The sequence below is a fragment of the Thunnus maccoyii genome, chromosome 6 (genome assembly GCF_910596095.1).
Source record: "Thunnus maccoyii chromosome 6, fThuMac1.1, whole genome shotgun sequence".
Lineage (NCBI taxonomy): Eukaryota > Metazoa > Chordata > Actinopteri > Scombriformes > Scombridae > Thunnus > Thunnus maccoyii.
The window spans coordinates 30,182,026-30,201,006 of NC_056538.1; the positions used below are offsets into that span (position 1 = coordinate 30,182,026).

Genomic DNA, 18,981 nt, shown 5'->3' on the forward strand with positions numbered 1-18,981 from the left:
TTTGGATTTGTGCAGCTCGTAATCAGACTTTGTGCAGGTGGCCTCGCTAACACATGACATTCAGATTAACTGAGTCAAGCCCCCTTGGAGCTGCTATGAGCAGTTACATACCCCAAAACACTTTTTTCACCATCATTGCCAATGAAACTGGTGTAAAACATTGAAAACAGTAACCTAAATATGGAGGCACATATAGTTTCATTTACAGTTACGAATGGATCGACTTCTTTTTCAGCTTGTGTGTTTTAATACTGAACTTCTAACAGCCGTGCACAGATAAAAGAGTTATTTTCATTATTAAATATTAAACCAGATTTAACCGGGCAACATCTGCTGACATCTTACTGATATTAAAAATTCACTTTAATTATTAATGCGTCTGGTCACGATGCATTGCAAAAAAGCTCATATTTGGTCTAAACCTTCGCCAGCCGCTGGACAGATGCAGGCACTCAAGCGTGTATGTTTTTTTCTATTTTCTGTTCGTCCAATTAATTTTCTCACCCCCACCCCCCCCGTTTCCCAGGACATCTACTCTATAACCATAGCTACTTCCACCATTATGTTTTCTTGCTCGGGGGCACTTCAGCAGTATGGACTGCAATGGATTCACGAATGTAGAGGATTGATATACTGTCCCATAAACAGCTGCTATAAATATACACACATACACACACGCACAGGTACACACACACACACACACACACACAATGCATACCATAGGTCCAGTGAGACCTCCAGACTGCAGATGGCTCCTATGGAAACTGTAGCCTAAAGGCCTCCACTGCACACACATGGAAAAATAAACAAGGCAAGACAAGTAAATAGATTATTCTTGCATTAATTCTTCTTATTTCCAAACAAATTCATTTATTAACCAATGAGAAGTGTGGATAATGTTGTGGTAGTTTCTTGTAATATATTCTAAGATATTTACATTCAGATGTAGTAATTACATACAGAAGAGCTCTGTTTGATATTAAAAGGTTTGAGGCGAAAATGCTGATTAAAGAAGGAAAGTGTGAGTCCGTGATAGATCTGCTGAGAAAGGACTTTGTACTTTGTGTGAAAGTGTTTCCTGACAGATATGAGTGGGTGTGTTTTTCTGCTTGGATACGCACGTGTGTGTGTGTGTGTGTGCGTGCGTGCGCATGCTGTGACCTGTAAACGGTGAATGGTACATATAGGTACAACATCCTGGTGAACAGGGCACCCACTGAGAGACCACCTGGACTAAACAAACCTACCTGACCTCACACACACACACACACACACACACACACACACACACACACGCACACAGAGTTTTCCTGGGTTTATCTGAGGTAATGGAAGGAAGGAAGGATTAAAGGATATAAACAAAGAAGATAGAGACATAGATAAAAGGTGTTTAGTTGAGAGAAGACTGATGAGGTGTGATGAAAAGGAAGAGTTTAGGGGTTAGGACAAGATTTACTTATTATTTTGGTACAGCATCAGGACCTTACGATACTTTGTCCAACCTTTAAAATTGGCGAAAACTTGGCGTCACATTAATCTTTTCACTGTCGGACACTTTGGTTTTTCATAACGATTCAATGCTTTTACTGTGTAGCGGCTTTTTAGTAGTTAAAGCACTTATTTATGACATTACTAGTGTCACCGCAACTATTACTACTTCCAGGAGGCTGTACACGTAGAAACAAACAAATTTCTTTTTCCACCAGCACTAGTCTAAACTGTAGTAAATCCATCTGCATGTTTATTTTAGGAAAATAGTCGTGTGATCTTCTTGCCAGACAAGAACGAAGAAACACAGGCACACATTCACTGACAAGGTTTCTGTATGTGACCTGCCAATGTTTTGAAAATCTCACCGTCTACAGTATCTGTGTATGGCAGCTGTGATGTAGTTAAGGTTAGGGGTAAAAATACGGTTAATAAAAAGGCTAACATTAATTGCAGGTCTGTGACGGAATGCAAACTCCAGTCTCCGGCATGTAAGTCACATGACCATCCATTACCCAGCATCCACACCCTTTCTTTGTCCTTCACTGGATGAGGAACCCACCACCCTCTGCATCAGCACTGACGGTTGCCAGCGGACGTAAATATGAGCTGCTGAATTGCAGCCAATAATGATGTAATTTCGAGGAATACTGGGCTTCTTACAGCCCTTGTTCCACATCTCTCGCTGATGAACGTCATCACATTAACTGTTACTGCAACCACCGAGGCAGCCTGGTCGCCAGAATAAAACATTGGCACTGTGCATGTGAAATACGTAGCATATTAACATTTCAACAAAACGTATCATCTCAACATTTCTAAAGTGACGTATTTCACATGTGATCTATATGAGTTGATCTTTCCTATATAGGAGGAGGAGGGGCAGGTGGATGGTTAGTAAGTTGGAAATCAGCAGAGAATACGGTTCGAGACCACCTCGAAACCGAAACCAATGTCCGCTTCCCGTTTCAACCGTCAAAAGCGGGTGTTTCTAGCGAGACGTCAGGACATTTGCAGCCCTTTTTCTGGCGAGAAAACCCATGAAAACCCAAACCATGATCTTTCACTAACCCTAACCAAGTGGTCTTTGTGCCTAAACCTAACCAGACCTTAACCACTGCGTTATCACACCATAAAACATCATTATTCAACAAGTAGAAATGTTGATATGATACGTAATTCACATGTTGAAACGTATGTATTCAACATTTCTGTGGTTTGCAGAAACGTTCAATGCCAACGTTTCTTCTGGCGACCAGGTTGACCAAGGACACCTATGACCCGTGAAGCCTACCTAGCTTATGTGGTGATCCTCAGCTTTTAACTCTGTTTTTAAGCCAAAGATACTCCCTTAATAGTGATAGTAGTAGGAGTACTGATTGCACCAGTACATTATTTGCTGACTAGTGCAAGCAGCAGTAACTGCTACAACACCAGTAGTGCAAGTGGTAGTAGAGCAATAGATGTTTTCAGCAGGCTAGAGATGCTTTAGTAGCATAATAGCTAATAATGATGGTATTAATCGTAACAGTAGTAGTTGCAGCAGAGGTAATGACGGTAGCAGCAGTGGAGTAGACTTGTATTCTTTTAAAAAAAATGATGAAGACTGCTACAGCGAACACTATTGTTTTAAAAAGGATTATTTTTTAAGTCACCTCCTCTCTGCCTTGGCGAGTCCCCCGTGTATCCTCTATGTCTCTCTATATGAGTCTCTGTTTCTAAAGCCCCATTCTCCGCTGTATTATGTTCAGTCCCTCGCTCACCAACTTTCATTACATTTTTTTTTTCCCGAGCGGTTATGTTTTCTCTCGTTTCCTCGTCTCCCTTTCTCTCCTTCTTACTCTCTCTTGGCTGCCCCCCCCCCGGAGCTCCTGTGTTCTGTGTCTCAGTTACAAGCTGAAAGATTTATTACACATATTTGTTCCTTTTACCGCTTCCTGTCTCTCCTTCTATCTATCTGTCCATCAATGAGTCTCATACAAGCCTTTAAAATTATTTATCCGACTACATCCGCCTGTCTTCATATCGGTTTTTTTCTCTCACTCCTGCCGTATTATTTCTGTCGGCTTTGTGATGCTTCACAAACCCCTACGTTCATTTTTTTTTTCTCACTCATTCAGTGTAAAGCCTTTTCATCTCGGCGCTGCCATCTGCTTTGGCACGAAAGTTTAAATAATGGAGACATTTAAAAGGAAGCCATTCCTTTCAGTCAGTGGAGGTGATAGTTTTAACCCAGAGTTGAGGTCAGGGTGCAAAAAAAAACTTTTCATCTATTTCAGTTATTCTTAGGGAAATTCAGGAATTTTCATCCTTTGCCTGGTGACAGGTGAAGACCCACAGGGGGCCGGAGATGATTAAAGATATTATAGATCTATTCATGGATAGACATAAATCATGTCAAAGATTTAAGAGTTCACCTGCATTATTTTTTAAAATAATGAAGCAGGTATGGAATTAATATTATGAGTTACTGTGGAGGCTTTTCATCCTGTCAGAACTCTTATTTTTCCTTATTTTTCCGTCTTTTCCATCCTGCTGTACCGATCAATTCTAACCTCAATCAATTCTCCTCCTCTGGAGCTGCTTCCATCTTGCTGTGCAGCTTTCTGTGACATTCACATGAAGCCGATTAATGAAAACTCTACAAATCAACCTCAAAACCACACACAGAGTATGTTTCAATCATCATATTCATTCCTCACTTTGTAGAAGGGCGTCTTTACTCTTAACTGACAGGTATAAAGAAGCTGAAAATAAATTTTGGCTCTTAATGGATGAACAAATTGAAAAAGGTCCATAGGCTCCAGATGAAGCTGGAGCTGTTCTACCAATAGACATGCAAGACGTAAGTAATGTTATAGCGACACAGTAACTGGTGTGATGGAGAGCGATGGGAAATTGGGTTTGCAAAGATGAGATGTGATACTGGAATACAGGCTGATTAATATCAGGTTGCGTTATGTTCGCATCAGTCCTCTGGATTTCTGGTCAGGGTGACTTTGTGCACTCTGTCATAATGTCATAACCTTTATGTAAACCAGCCATCTCTGTACACATTGATTTCGCATCAGATTTTGAATGGCAAGAATGAAAAAAAAAGCATTTAGTAAATCAATACTTACCCAGTCTTTGCTAATTAAAATACATGATATTGCTAACAGGCATCCACACTCTGCTCAGGTCTCTCCTCAACGCCGTGAGTCATAAAATCAATGTTAATTCACAGTGAAAGTCGATGCGTGATTTAGGATGCAATGATTATAGATTTAGATGGTTTGATTATAATCTGAGGAAAAAACACACGGTTTCATCGTCTCACGATTATTATGTATTAATTTATTCCACAATATTACGGATGAATAAAATCACCTGAGCATGTTTTGTTTTGAAGAGGAAGCAGAAGACAAACCCTTCACTGAGGACTCTGCAGCAGTCTGAGGCTAAAAGTGGATAAGAAACATGAGAATAAATAATCAATGCCAAGGTGAACTTGCAGTAATTACTTTAGTTGATTTCCAATATTTACAATATAGTATTTTTAAATATTTTTATCAATATAAGATTAAGATGAACTTTATTGATCCCCTAGGGGAATATATTATGAATATAGGTAATAAACTGAAGTGTTTTGATCATCAACTGTCACCCAGGCTTATTTTTTAAATTCATTTTTAATCATCTATTTTGAAAATTAATCTAATTTTACATGTGGTTTGAGAAAATCCTATCTATCAATGGTTTTTTTGTTGCTTTTTAGTAAAAATGAAGGAAAGAAATTGAGAATATCTCTCATGCAGGTGGTATTAATCACTGAAATGTAATTAATTAGATCCCATGGTGTAGTACTGGGAGTCTACAAGATCCTGATGTTAAAGCTGCAGTGTGGAACTTTTGTCTCCCCCTTCTGGAATTACGAGTAATTACAAAAACGCTGTCGGCGCCTGCATACAGGTGATCTCACCCCCACCCCCCCAACCTCCCCCGTCCCCAGGAGCGCTCTGAGGGGAAAAACTTGATCATCAGATAATTACCTATTTTCTGCCACAGAAATGTTTACCTCCAGCACTTTTGATGCGCCAGAGCCAGAAAGTCGCCACAGGCATCAAATTTAAACTTTTACAACTAGCATATTTACCTTCCATACAACACAGATGGGAGGAAGCAACAGGATGTAAATGTTTGCTGCACTGAAGCCTTTGAGGGGATAACATGCCGTGAGCGTTAATTAATAAATGGTGCGATGCTTTTCCTACTCTGTTGCTGTTGATTTACATTGAACTGAAAGCCCAACTCTTAACTCACCGCTTCTTCGTTGATTGTAAGCGACATTTTTATATTTAAATTCCCCTCCCAACTCAATATTTCATTAAGTACCTTGCCGCTAAACTAATGGTTTTGGAACATGGTTATTACTTGGTGTATTGCCTTCACTTGGATGATGATCTCGTTAATGTTGCATTAAGTTTGAGGTGTTGGATCCTTAAGCAGCGGCTCTTCTTCGGTAAGTTTTATAAATTGGAGATCCGTCTTCTTAACAACCCTCTGGCCGTTCTTTATGTATCTAAAATACTGCGACACTGATGATTTAAGATGTTTTTGGTGGATACAATGCTTCAGTGTTGGGTCCCTCAGACACTGCCAGAACACTTCTCATCTCCTTTAGATAATGTTACCCCCCTCAAACATAAATAAGGGGAGTCACTCTCATTACAGCATGTGTAACTTTGCGTACTTGAACTTGCAGCATTTTAAGCTGATACACCAGGTTTGTTTTGCTTCCCCCTGCAGTAGTGCCTATGGACATTTTTTTTTTGCACAATTGTCTCCACTGTTGTTCATAGAAAAATAGCGTATTTGAGGGTGAGACCAGACACACTCGATGTCGCTGAGCCTTTATGTTTACCAAAGCGTGACATTTTAAAGTGCAGTTAATACTGAAATTAGTTAATCGCTGCATTCGTATACGTGACCTGCATGTTTCTACACTCATTCTGAAGAACCCTCAGTCATTAAACACAGCTTTCTAAAATGCAAACCAAACATCAAACCCTCATTACACATGTTTACTTGTTTGTGATAAAAGACATCGACAGCAGAGAGAAGATAATCTTGTCAATTAACTGATTAATTTTGTCACTGTTGCAGTCAGAAAGCATCTCCAGCTATTTTCAGTTTTTAGTGCCATGTTTTGGAAAGTAACACAAATCATTCTTACATGCTGTGTAAATAATTGTAATTGCAAAGACGTCCTGCTAAACGAAGGATGCTTCAACTTCAGCAATTAAGATGTGTTAACATTGTATTAAATGTGATGAAGATGGGGTTGGGAGACAGAGAGGGAAGGAAAAATGGAGCAGAGAGAAAGAGAAAGACACACATGAGGAGATAGTTAGTAATGCAGCACCATATTGTGGAGGCACCTATAGGGTCTTGCCTCTGTGAGCAGATTAGAGTCAGGATGTCCCTGATTGAGGTGTTTAATGTGCTTCATTTTATGATGAAGTACCTCGCATGAGCCGGGTATCGGCGTGATGGATTTGCTTTTCATATGATAAATCTGTCTGTTCCTCCTCCTCTCACAGTACAGTCACCCTCCCTCTAATATTACAAAGAACAAATGGGTTTAAAATGGAAATGGAAATCCGTCAGTCCCGCGCGGTTAATTAGAGAATATTAAACAGATCAGGTAAATTGAAAACTTCAATTGATTTCAGAGCCAGCTTTGATTCTGTGATGAAATGTCAAAGGTTTAAGAGTCTGTTTTAACCAAGTAGAAAGATTACCTCTATTACCTCCAAACGACTGCCATTATAAACCAGTGTGACTTCCATTCATAGCTGAGTGGATCCTCCATAGCAGAGACTATTGTTCTGCTTATATTCACTCATGTAGACTGGACTAGGGATGGGATCCTGCAGCTGGTTCCACTTTGGATCCCAGTTTGTAAACTCTGACACCAACAAATCTCTTATCAAACGTTTCATCTCTCCTCACTCTTTTATATTTGTTGCAAAGAGCATCAGAAAACAGGTGGAAGGCTTTTTATTTTTGGCAGACTCGTGTTGTTGCTGGTTAAAATGACTCACAACAGCAGATCACCTGTAGCTAATTCATTTTCCGACAGCTAAAATGAAAAGTCCTCCGGTTTATGTGCATCTCTGCAGCCGGCGTCTGATTGTTTGTGAGTGAAAACACGTGGACATGGACGGGGTGTTTTCAGGATCAACGGAGAATGATCTAACTGATTAACTCACGTCAACTTAAGAATCTCCCACTTAAACTTTGATTTATATCATATCGACATTATAAACTGATTAAATTAACCCCTCTGTCTTCAGTGTTTCTGGGACACCAGACATCAGAGAGAATCTATAACAGCAGCGTCAGAGCTGATTAGATTTAAGAGCGGCAGCAGAAAAAAGCAAGCGCCACTGTAATACAATTAGTACCCTGCCTGAGTGTGTGTATACTGGCTGCCAGGTAATGAAAGTAGGAAGCTGATGGTCATACTTTCCCTCTTTCTTTCTTTCAACTGAAAAATAGGCTGCAGCCTCTAATGTTTTCAGCATAGACACTCGAAAAGTCTAACATAGTTTAATTATATCGTCTCAAATTCTGTTGAATCCTCAGTATTTATATATCAGAATTCATGTTCATGCATGAACTGAAAGATAAAGACAAACTGGGTGCAACAATCATCCAGGAGAACATAATCCAGTAAAGTAGTCCATTGTTTCTGAAATTAGACCAGTACTTGGCTGGCCTCTGGCTGGGATGTGTCCCTGAAATGAGAAACCAGCCAAAGGGAAACTGAATTAAGTCTGATATATGTGTATTTTGGGTATTATCACATTTGTTTGACCTTATTATGAGAGAATAAGCAGAATGCAATGAGAGTTAGGCCTCTACCACAGAATACAGATAGAGGTGCTTAAATCTCTTGAGTATTTAGAGAAAAAAAGTGGGAATTAATAACTTATTACTCACAGAAATGTGTCTTTTCTATTTTAATTTCAAATTTTGGGAGACATAAGACACAATAACGGAAAAAAGCACCAGATCCTTCACTTCACTTGGACTATAAACACTTACCGTCTTAACGCTGACGGTCGGACATCAGCCTGAATCTTGTAAACTGCACTGTTAGTGGTTGCGGATGTGGGCATTGAAACGCTCTGGTGGCCTGAAACTCATAATGGATGTGCAACTGGTTTTTAAAATGGACATGTAACCACTAAAACAAGAGCGTTTTCGCTTCAAACGGTGGAAATTGAGCTCTCGTTATACTCTGTAGTGGTGAGATTGTAATCGACTGCTCTGGCGCTAATACTGACCGTAACAGCACACTTGCACCTCAGAACTGGCAGCAGTAAAACAGACCCTGCTTCTCGACAGGGGATGTGCAAGAAATGACCTGGATGTAGTGGCAGCCATGCAGCAAATCCTTCTTCTCTTCAATCTTTCTGTAATTGTGGACCTCACTGAATGGGCGCCGTCAGTAATGTACCGAAAATGAGAAATATTTTCTGACTGGATTGACCTTTAATGCTTTAATGCAGCAGGCAGATATATCCAACGGGAGCCGTATCATCAATTATCCAACCATTGTGTGTCCATTTTAATAAATCTATCTCTTCCGTTCTTCCATCTCCCTCGTTAAATGAGCTCCTCTGTATGCATCGCGGCTCGCTGTACGCGTTCACAGTAATCTACTGGAGCGAGAAGGTGCGGTCTGTTGAGGTTTGAGGTCCGGCTCTTAACTTGATGGGACATGAGAGGCTGTTCATAAAGACCAGTCATGGGTCAGGACTGATGGGTTGTTCTTCACACACACTGAGTAATGAGGCTCAAGTGAGAGTCAGGCTCATGTATACTAATGGCTCGATTACTGAGATATCCAGATTAAGATAATAGATTAGAGTATTACACAGTAATCTAAACTCACCCACAACCCGGACTTATACCAAGAAGTCAATTTGATGGTGAGATTAACATTCATGAGGATGTGTGATTGCCCACAAGGTATAATCTTATTACTGTAGCGGGTAGAAATAGTGTGTAAATATTGTTAAATATAACATCTAATATAGGTGACGTTTCCTGACAGATGCTTTTCATCAGACAGAGGAGAAGAAATTAATTGCTCACACCTGTGAAAAAGTTGTTAGTACTTTAGGGTGACATGTTTGGCCTTTGGCACATTTCTTGTCTTGCTGTCTGATGAAGGAACAGATTAAAATGTCAAATTCATTTGATGTTTATGAGTTATACACTTTGGAAGGTTGAATGCAGCGTGCAAACTCTTCTCCCGTCTACTTTGTTGATTCTTCGTCTAGATCCTGTGAGTATTTTTGGATGCTTTCATGAACATCTTATTAGTGCCACAAAGTATTAGAGGACAAAGGTGTTTTTACATCGTTGTGTTTGCAGAACAAATTATTTGAAGCTCTATAACTTGCATTGTTAGTTACTAACATGAAACATGACCTGCTGTGATCCCGCAAAATATGAAGTTTTATAAACAAGACCACACCGAGTACACATCCCACTTCTGCACAACAGAGTATTTAGGCACACCCCATCCATTCTTCTCCCCTCGTCTCAGTTGCAAGTCCCTCCCACCCTAACCCCTCTCTTCTTATCAACCATTCTCTCTCCTCCGTTTTAACACAGGAACAGGGGTCTCTATCCAGGCGATGGGCTGGAGAGACAGTTCCTCCACTCCCTGTTCCCTCCTACCTCCCCACCGTCGGCGGTCGTCGTCCATTTGACATACCGTACATCCATCGTCGACCCTCAACCCTCCATTCTATGTTCCTCAACTCTCACACCTCCCCCCATCACTTCATCCCTCCATCCCTAATCCTTCATCAGGTTCTCCAACCCATCCATCAACATCTCAGCTCTCTTTCATTGTCTCAATTAAACTATTGAAATCTAATGTTCTCGGCGTGGTCTCAGCTGTCCATGATGCACTTTGTACTTTCAGATCATTCTGTATTTGCAACATATTTCTATAATATATTCTGCACACATGTCACAAGACTACTGACACTGTGAACTAGATAACTTGTTGGAAGTGTTAATCACACTGCCGCCTTTCCTCTTTTATAATCAAATTGATAAAGAGCATGTAAACACAGTAATGTGAGAACTGCCCCGTACACACGTTTTTTTCACACCCTTTCAAAACACTGAAAATTCTCCATCCATCACCCGGTTTTATCTCCGTATTTATTGTCTGGCGCCTGCTGCGGCCTGTAGGCCACTCCCTGAACCTCCGCACCCCCCCCGCTGATCAACACATGCTGTTAAAGGGATTACTTGTCAATTTGAATTTAGATCCCTTCTCTTCAACTTTAGACCCCTGTTGCATCAGAAACTTCTCTGAATTTATTGTTAAATTTTCCCACAAATTGCCTCCCTTTCAAGCAACCCTGATGAATAAATGAAGACTTGTCCTCTAAGGGTCTGGTGGAGAGAACATTATAGTCTCCCTTAAACAGACCAGACTGTTGTTCCCTCCTGCCATGTCTCACTCTAGGTATCCATCTATCCAGCCAACTCTCTCCATCCATTTCTATCTCCTCATTATAGATTCTTTGACAGCATTGTGAGTCTGGACCCATAGGCTTAATGCAAACGGTTTCCTGAATGACAAGAGTAGCGATGTGGTTTAATGAGCCTGAGTCCCAGGATGATTGCATACGCTTCTCATTACAGACACCATATTTGATTTGGTGGTTTTGATGTAAAGGCAGCCATATTGCTGAAATAATTCTTACAACATTTGAATATCCTGTCCGATGTAATCTGACGCTGAATGTCTGAGCTATGAATGGATCAGTAGAAAGGAAGCAGCTGGGTTTTCTATCAGTTTATTGTTCGCAGAGTTTATTGTGTGCAGAGTGAGATGATCATCATGAACTTTCCTCTCCTGTTGATGAAAAACCTCTCAACTCTTGCTTGAGGCAAGAAAGGAAGATACACACATTGAGCAATAAAATCGGTCTTTGTCGGATAAATTATGTTGTAGCAATATTTCTAAAATGTCATTAAAAGACAGTTCGGTGAGAAGAAATCAACTGGAAGTGTATTATAATATTTATTGATATTTTTGGTGATTAGACTCCATCGATGTGAGGCATCTTCATAAAGCGTAGATAGTAGGGGTGTGCCCGAATACAAATATGTTATTCGGCAAAGCACAAATAGTGAGTTTTTTTTTTACGAATATTTGTTTCATACAAATATTTTTAAAATTTTGGGGAAGAAAAAAACAAAACATGTCAAATACCAGCGAGCAGGTCAGTTATAGTCCGCTGTTACGTCTATCAGCAGGTCTCAATGAGGGGAGTCACATCCACCTGCTACATGACGCACATTTCTTAATTTGTACATCACTTCAATTTTCATCAATTTTCTTAAACTATAAGCGTAATAAAAACAAAAACAGGATTTTTAAGCCTCTGTCCACTTTCATTCGAATACAAATACAGATACAAATACAAATACTGGGCTCTCTGCACATCCCTAGCAGATAGGCCCTTATGAAGATAAGAGACGGAACGGGATCCTCTGTAATGGATCCTCTCTGATCCTCTGACATCAGAATTATGAATGAAGGGATTTTTGACGATGTGGGAAAGCGAACGTAACGGAGAGAAACAGAACAGGAGGAAAAACTGTAGCAGACATTCACTCGTAGAGGAATAAAGGCAGAACTTTCTGTAAGGGAAGAAATCTTTCTTCTTGAACTTTGCCAAAGCTTAATTAAGGGCACAGTTCAAACGAACTAAACCACCTAAAAAAGATGGGTCTCAGTCCGGTTCCAGTCAGACTCTGGTGAGGAAGAAAAGTAAAAGTTATGAACAAAGGGTACAGTTGCTCCCATGGAGGCAATATACTGGGAATATACTGTACATCCATCTCTGTTCATGCATTGCTTCTCTTCTGTTTTTGAAAAGGAGGAACAAGAACATTTGTGCAGCACTAATCAGTCCTTAAAAGACTCTCTTCTCCTCTCTTCTTGAGCTTTCCTCCAGTTTTGTGTTTTTGGGTAACAACGGGATCATAGAGTAAATGGAGAGCAGCAAAGATTGGAGAGGAAGCAAGAAAATCAATGCAAGAGTGCAGCCTGCTCAGGCCCGCGGACTCTAATCTCATATTAGCAATTCTATCTGCACTGTGACATTTTGTGTATGTGTGTGTGTGTGAGTCTGTCATAGGCTACTTTCGGGAACAGATTTCAGACTAAGACCAGTTAAATGGGGACGGCTAGTCTATGTAATGTCCCCAAAAGTGATCTAGGACAACATGTATGTGTGTGTGTGTGCGTGGTTTTGTGTTCTGATATTGGCTCATACTGACTTCCCTTGTTTACAGTTGAGCTACGGCAATATTATCTGTCCGATGAAAGTGTATGTGTGTGTGTTTGTGTGTGTGTGTGCGTGTGTGTGTTTGTGTGTGCAGATGCTGGCGGCATAATAACGACACAAGGGAGACAGAATGTGGTTGACAGATTAAGAAAAACAAGACCAAAACATATCAAATGCACTTACATTCTCCCTCTTTCTTCCTTGTTGACCTTTTTCGTAACTGTTTTATGATCGCTCTTATTCCTCTGTCTCACCATATGCACGCACATGCACACACACACACACACTCAGCAACACAACATGAATTATAGATGCTCATTTTGTCTTGTCTGCTAGCCATGAAAAACAACTTTCTGTGAGACTGTGAGATAATAGGACACCAGTCTGTGTGTGTGTGTGCAGCTATAACATCACAATACATCGTTCATGACTAATTTCACCTTGATGATGTATAGCAGTTTCTTTCATTTATTCCAAATCTACTATTATCATGACCAGACTCTGATTGGCTGGTTTAACACTGTTCTAAATCACCTCGTAGGATATAAACAGCCGTGATAAACACACTTTTTCTCAGAGCTGAGTGACCCATTAATCCTCACTGGTAAAACTAAACACAGTTAAACTGACAACATACAAAAAGAGAGAAGTAACAGGAGTCCCTCAAACCACCAATGATCATGGAAGGGAATAATATTGAAGAAGAGCAGAGGAGTTATGACCAGAAAATGACCATTTTTTGGTCATAATTCTTCTGCTCTTCTTCAATATGGCTACATACAAACTCATGAAGATGGTTTATGACTTGATGACTCTGTTGGCTGGGTGGATGTGCTCAGTGGATGTGGTATTCACCATTCTTATATCAGGACACCTCTACGTGTTATCACTTACAGGTCATCTTAAATTAAATAAAGTCATTTGATATAATGTCAGTTGGTCTATAGCTGATGATTTTCCCAGTTTAATAATGTTGCAGGAGCAGTAATGTATCAGCTCCTTTAAGTCCCCAATATCTCATTTTACATTCCTTATTCAGTTTGAAAATAAGCTTTGATTTTTTAAATTTTTTGTACTTTTCTTTGCTTCAGAATTTCAGCCATAATCAACACAATCCAAGAAAACATGCAGTAACACACCACAGCAGTCTGCCAGTGATAAAAGTCTGATGTCCGAACACTTGAAGCAGTCAAACTTCAGACTCAGCTGTTTATTTTCTGTCGGCTGGTGGTGACCTGCTGATGCTTTGTAGCTTCTTCCTGCAGTGAACCGAACAGAAATATTCAAGAGAGTCTCACATGAAAAGTGTTTTTTTGAAATTATGTAAAGTGCTCATGCACTTGACATTACTAAGTAAATCCAAATCCCTGTGTGAATAATGCTTAAAAATGGCTGAAAAACATTTCCATTTCAACTGTCTGTGCCTTTTTTAACTTCATTTGTGCAGCACTGCTCCTCCCAACTAATAATAATGTTAGTATTTTTGGAGACAGTGTCATTCAAGAGTGAGTCGGTTCTTCAGTCTAATATTAGGATCCACTGCTAGACTGTACTTTTACTTTTGGGAAACAACAATTGGGTTTTGAAACTTTGGCAGTCGTCCATATTCCATCATCAAAGCAACTGGATTTTCTCTAAGCTGTGAGCTACTGATACTTACAGTAGATTTGTAGTTAGACAGGTACACACACATACACACACACACATATTGGCTGCAGTTTAGCACTGAGGGCTAATGTTAATGGTGTATTGGTGTCTTTGTCTGCTGGATTTGCTAGCAGGCTAACAAGACGAACGGCTTTATTTCACACTGTCACCTGCAGCTGGCCAACAGCAGCATGTGAGCGATTTATTTCTGGTTGTGTTGTCTCCTCTCACTGCGACTTATAAGAGCTCTTCTGTCCGGCACAGATGTCATTAAACCTCATGTCACAGAGAGAAGATGCTGACTTCTATTCATAGTGCATAATTCAGCAGCAGCAGCGGTTAGAGGAGCTCTTGTTAAATTTAAAAAAAAAAAAAAAAAAAAAATGTTTAAATGTAGGTAATAATGTTTCTCTTGCTCGTCTCATCCCCTCAAGAAGTGCATCAAGCAAGAAACAAATTTTTTCAAATCTGAAGGCTGCAGCTGCCTTTTGATCAAATCTGTGACATGACAGCGGACTTCAATGCGTCTTTAAGAGCTTAAAATATATGGGAACACACTCCACTCTCTCTCTCTCTCTCTCTCTCTCTCTCTCTTTCTCATTATGGAGCTCTCTTTCATCTGTCAGCTGGTTTGCTTCAGCTCTGAGAGTCTACACATTCTGACCTCTTTTACTCATTTCTTCTTCTCTTCTTCTTTACTGTGTCTCTCTCTCTCTCTCTCTCATACATGCATACTTTCTTTTTTTCTCTTTCTTTTGTGCACGCTACTCAATAATTTAATCTATATAGCCTTGTTCTGCCAGACAGGCTGACAGACACTCAGGAAGATGATGAGTCAGTCAGACAGACAGGCAGGTAAGCAGACAGGTCAGTGAATTAGCTGCAGATGTCTCAGCACCTCATCAACCCTCACAGCTCTCTGAGACATTCAAATTCCCACGCTTTTTCTGAGGCTGGATGCTCGCCGTCGACGCATTTTTGCCCTGACAGCTTCATCTTAAAACTATATTTTATTTATAGAGACATCTTGGCACACATGTAAGGAACACACAACCGTGGCTGCGAGAATAAATCAAGTACTGAAGAAGTTTTAAAGGATTTTAAAGGATTAAAGCAGCAACTAGAGAAACCTCTGAGCCACTGACCAAAGCCATCGAATCTCCATTTATCTAATTCAGCATAGGCTGGAGTAATTGGCACAAAACACACACACACACACACACATACACAACACTCAAGACTAATAAGTAAAAACCTCCTGAGTATCCCTTGTGTTCAATAGAAATATTGACCACTGATTCTCTTAATCATTTTCTACAGTTGCAGAAGAAATAATCATTTTCAGCCACGGTAAAAAACAAATGAGCTTCTTATTGAACCGAGACGCTTTTGTTTCACTTGAGTGTCTCAGGACATTACTGCTGAAAAGAAACTTGGTTGGGTATTTGAACGTGATAGATTCCTGAGGAAATGTACGTGTGTGTGCAGGATCACTGTGTGTGTGATGCAGCTTCTCATCACATTTGAGAAGTCGTCAAGAGCGGCGCTCTGATTTGATTTGAGAATAAATGATTAAACTTTTTTTCTAAATGTACTTTACTCTGTGTTCAGTTCAGAATATCCCTTAATTACATTTCTTGTACTGTTTCAGGGCAGCTGAACCCTCGCAACCCCATGAGTTTGGTTTGGGTGAGTAAATTACCTTTGTGCACTTGTGTGAGAAGAAGTACTGTAGGGTGATGCAGTCACACACACACACACACACACACACAGGGGGAAGCACAACCACACAAAGTTGTAATAAGTATGGGTTTATGCATGAACAAGTGTGTCATGGGGAGAGATTTAGCCACACACACACATGCAGATCGGCACACTCACACGGCAACAGTCTCAGTGAGGGAGTCATGAAGTTTCTGCCTTGTTACTGAGCTCATTCTCCCCTCTGGTTTTCTTCCTTCACTCTGAATACTAAACATCTCACTGCTGTTATCCGCAACCAGGAATCCGAGGGCTGCTCTGTATGCATGTGCGTGCGTGCTGCGGTTAAAACAGTAGTTCATTATAAACCGACTACTCTCTATGATTTTGTGTTGTCACATATATAAATGCTTGAGTGAGTGAGTGATGATGTTTATTTCTGACTTTCTCTCCCTTTTGCCTCACTTGATTTTTTTTTTTTTTTTGCATTCAGCTTTTGAGCATATTTTAGTTATGCAAGGTAACTTTGCAAGTTTGCATTCCTTTGCTGTTTTTATTTGCAAAGTTTGATACACAGAAATTCTGTAAACTTCACACACACACCACACTTACATTTGCAACACTTGGCAGATCCGTTTCGATCCAAATAAGGAAATAATCTTGGGATGTATCTCTCTAAAATAGGGTGCTAATGCACATGGACGTGACCAGCACATATTTTACACTTCTGGTTACCACAGGCGTCAGCGCAGCTTGGCGCACTGTGGAGGAGAAGCTGAATACATTATCAGTAGGAGGAATATAGAATCAGCAGGCGGAGTCGGGGCAATCACATGAACTCCTCTCGTTCTCTTTAAGTGGAGTCAAGTCTGTTTTATTTATACGGCGCCAAATCACAACAGAAGTGATCTCAGGGCACTTTTCACTTAGAGCAGGTCAAGACCGTACTTTTAAATTTACCCAACAGCAGCAAGGAAAAACTTGAGAACGAGGCCTTTGAGAGAGAAAAAACATGTCTGTGAAGTATGTGAAGTTCTAAAATATAAATACATAACACTCTAAATATTAATATATATATCACCACTACTATGCTATCAATGTTTCAATGAAAAGGCAGCTGATGTATATTCATGCTGCTGCTGCTGCTGCTGCTGTAGTTGTGCAACCATTCAATAGGTTAATTAATACATTTAAACTCAGTGGTTTTGCTCCTTCTATGCATTTTTGATCAGTCTTCTGCAGCAAAGTCCACTTTTTTTCCATCCACCAGCTTCTTCCTAATAAGGCAAATCACCTTATATAGACGTTATGTGAACTGCGTCACTTCTCATCATTACTATGGTTGCTAGATGGCGTAAACATAACTATAGGTGATTGTTGCCACCTTGAATTTTAGACCTGTACTGTCGTTATTCTGGTTACCCTGGATGCCTGTGCTCTTTTTATTGATTTTTAAATTAGAAAAATATTTTTTTGTCAGCTTTCTTGCATATTTTCTCCATAGTTTTCATAGAGTTATTTTGAATGTACAAAAAAAACACACATTTACAGTAAAAAACAGCAGATTTTTGGAAATATACAGACATAAAAACATACAATTTAATCCCTGACAGCATTCATGGCAGTGCTTCTGTGTCAATACCTGCCCAGCTTTCCTCTTCACAGCCAGACACACATATATCTTCCTTTAATCATTCAGCCATTGTTTGCCAGAGGCTTTCATGTTTTCCCTTTGCTTCCAGTTCTCCTTTCATAACGTTTGTAGTATTTAAATTGGTGAGTCCAAGGGGATTTGAACTCATAACCTTGTTACCTCCAGGGATGGAATTTTTTTTTTTCACTGCTGCTTCTCAACCTGAATGGTTTTATTTAAAAATCCAATCCATTCCTCTTACTGAACAGCACAGACTGATGCACATCAGTGGCTTTTTGAGTCACTAGATAAAAATGGGTTGAGGGATAATCAATATTTCTCCATTAGAAAGATCTAACATTCCTCCTATGTGTGGAAAAAGACATACGATCAATAAGTCGAGCTTGGACTCCTGACATGTTAGTCACGGCTCTTGGTATTGGATTTATGTATTTGCGAAATTCTGTTTTATGCCCAACATGACAACATGTTTAAGAAGTAAGAAGAAGTTCTTTTTATGTACAGACTACTGTATATTAAAGCTGCAACAATTAGTCGATTAATAGATTAGTTGCCAACTATTTTGATAATTGATTAATCGTTTGGAGTCATTTTTTAAGAGGAAAATTTCCAGTTTAACTGTCTGTCATTCTTCTTAAATGTGAATATTTCTGGTTTCTTTAATCCTCTATGACAATAAACTGAATATCTTTGGGTTGTGGACTGTTGGATGGGACCAAACAATACATTTGAGGACGTCACTTTGTTAACAGTGATTGACATTTATCACCTTTTTCTGACATTTTATAGACCAAACATCTAATCAATTAATTAAGAAAATAATCGTCAGATTATTCGATCATGACAATAATCGTTAGTTGTGGCTCTAGACTACATGCCCACAATGTTTTTACCTTTATTTTGAGAGCAGTGGAAAGGTGTTAATAACATATTCTGCACATTTCCAGGTCTATATTTAAATTTTAAGGCTCTTCTGGAATATCTTTGCATAATTTACAGTTTTTTTTAAAAAAAACTCCTTGTTTAACTCACACTGACCTTTCAAAGAGCTGTTACAGACAGCCTGAGGCCTCCCCTTCCCAGTGAGCCCTCTCCGTTCTGATTGGTTAGCCT

At 39.7% G+C, this 18,981-nt stretch overlaps 1 protein-coding gene across 1 annotated transcript in view; it reads left to right on the forward strand.

Moving 5' to 3' along the window:
• slc8a2b (solute carrier family 8 member 2b) overlaps nucleotides 1-18,981 on the forward strand; it is a 177,978-nt gene that overhangs the window by 43,856 nt on the left and 115,141 nt on the right. Inside the window, exon 2 of the mRNA XM_042413775.1 lies at nucleotides 16,165-16,202. The gene's annotated coding sequence lies outside the window, so the exon portion shown is untranslated. The remainder of the gene's footprint in view (nucleotides 1-16,164; nucleotides 16,203-18,981) is intronic.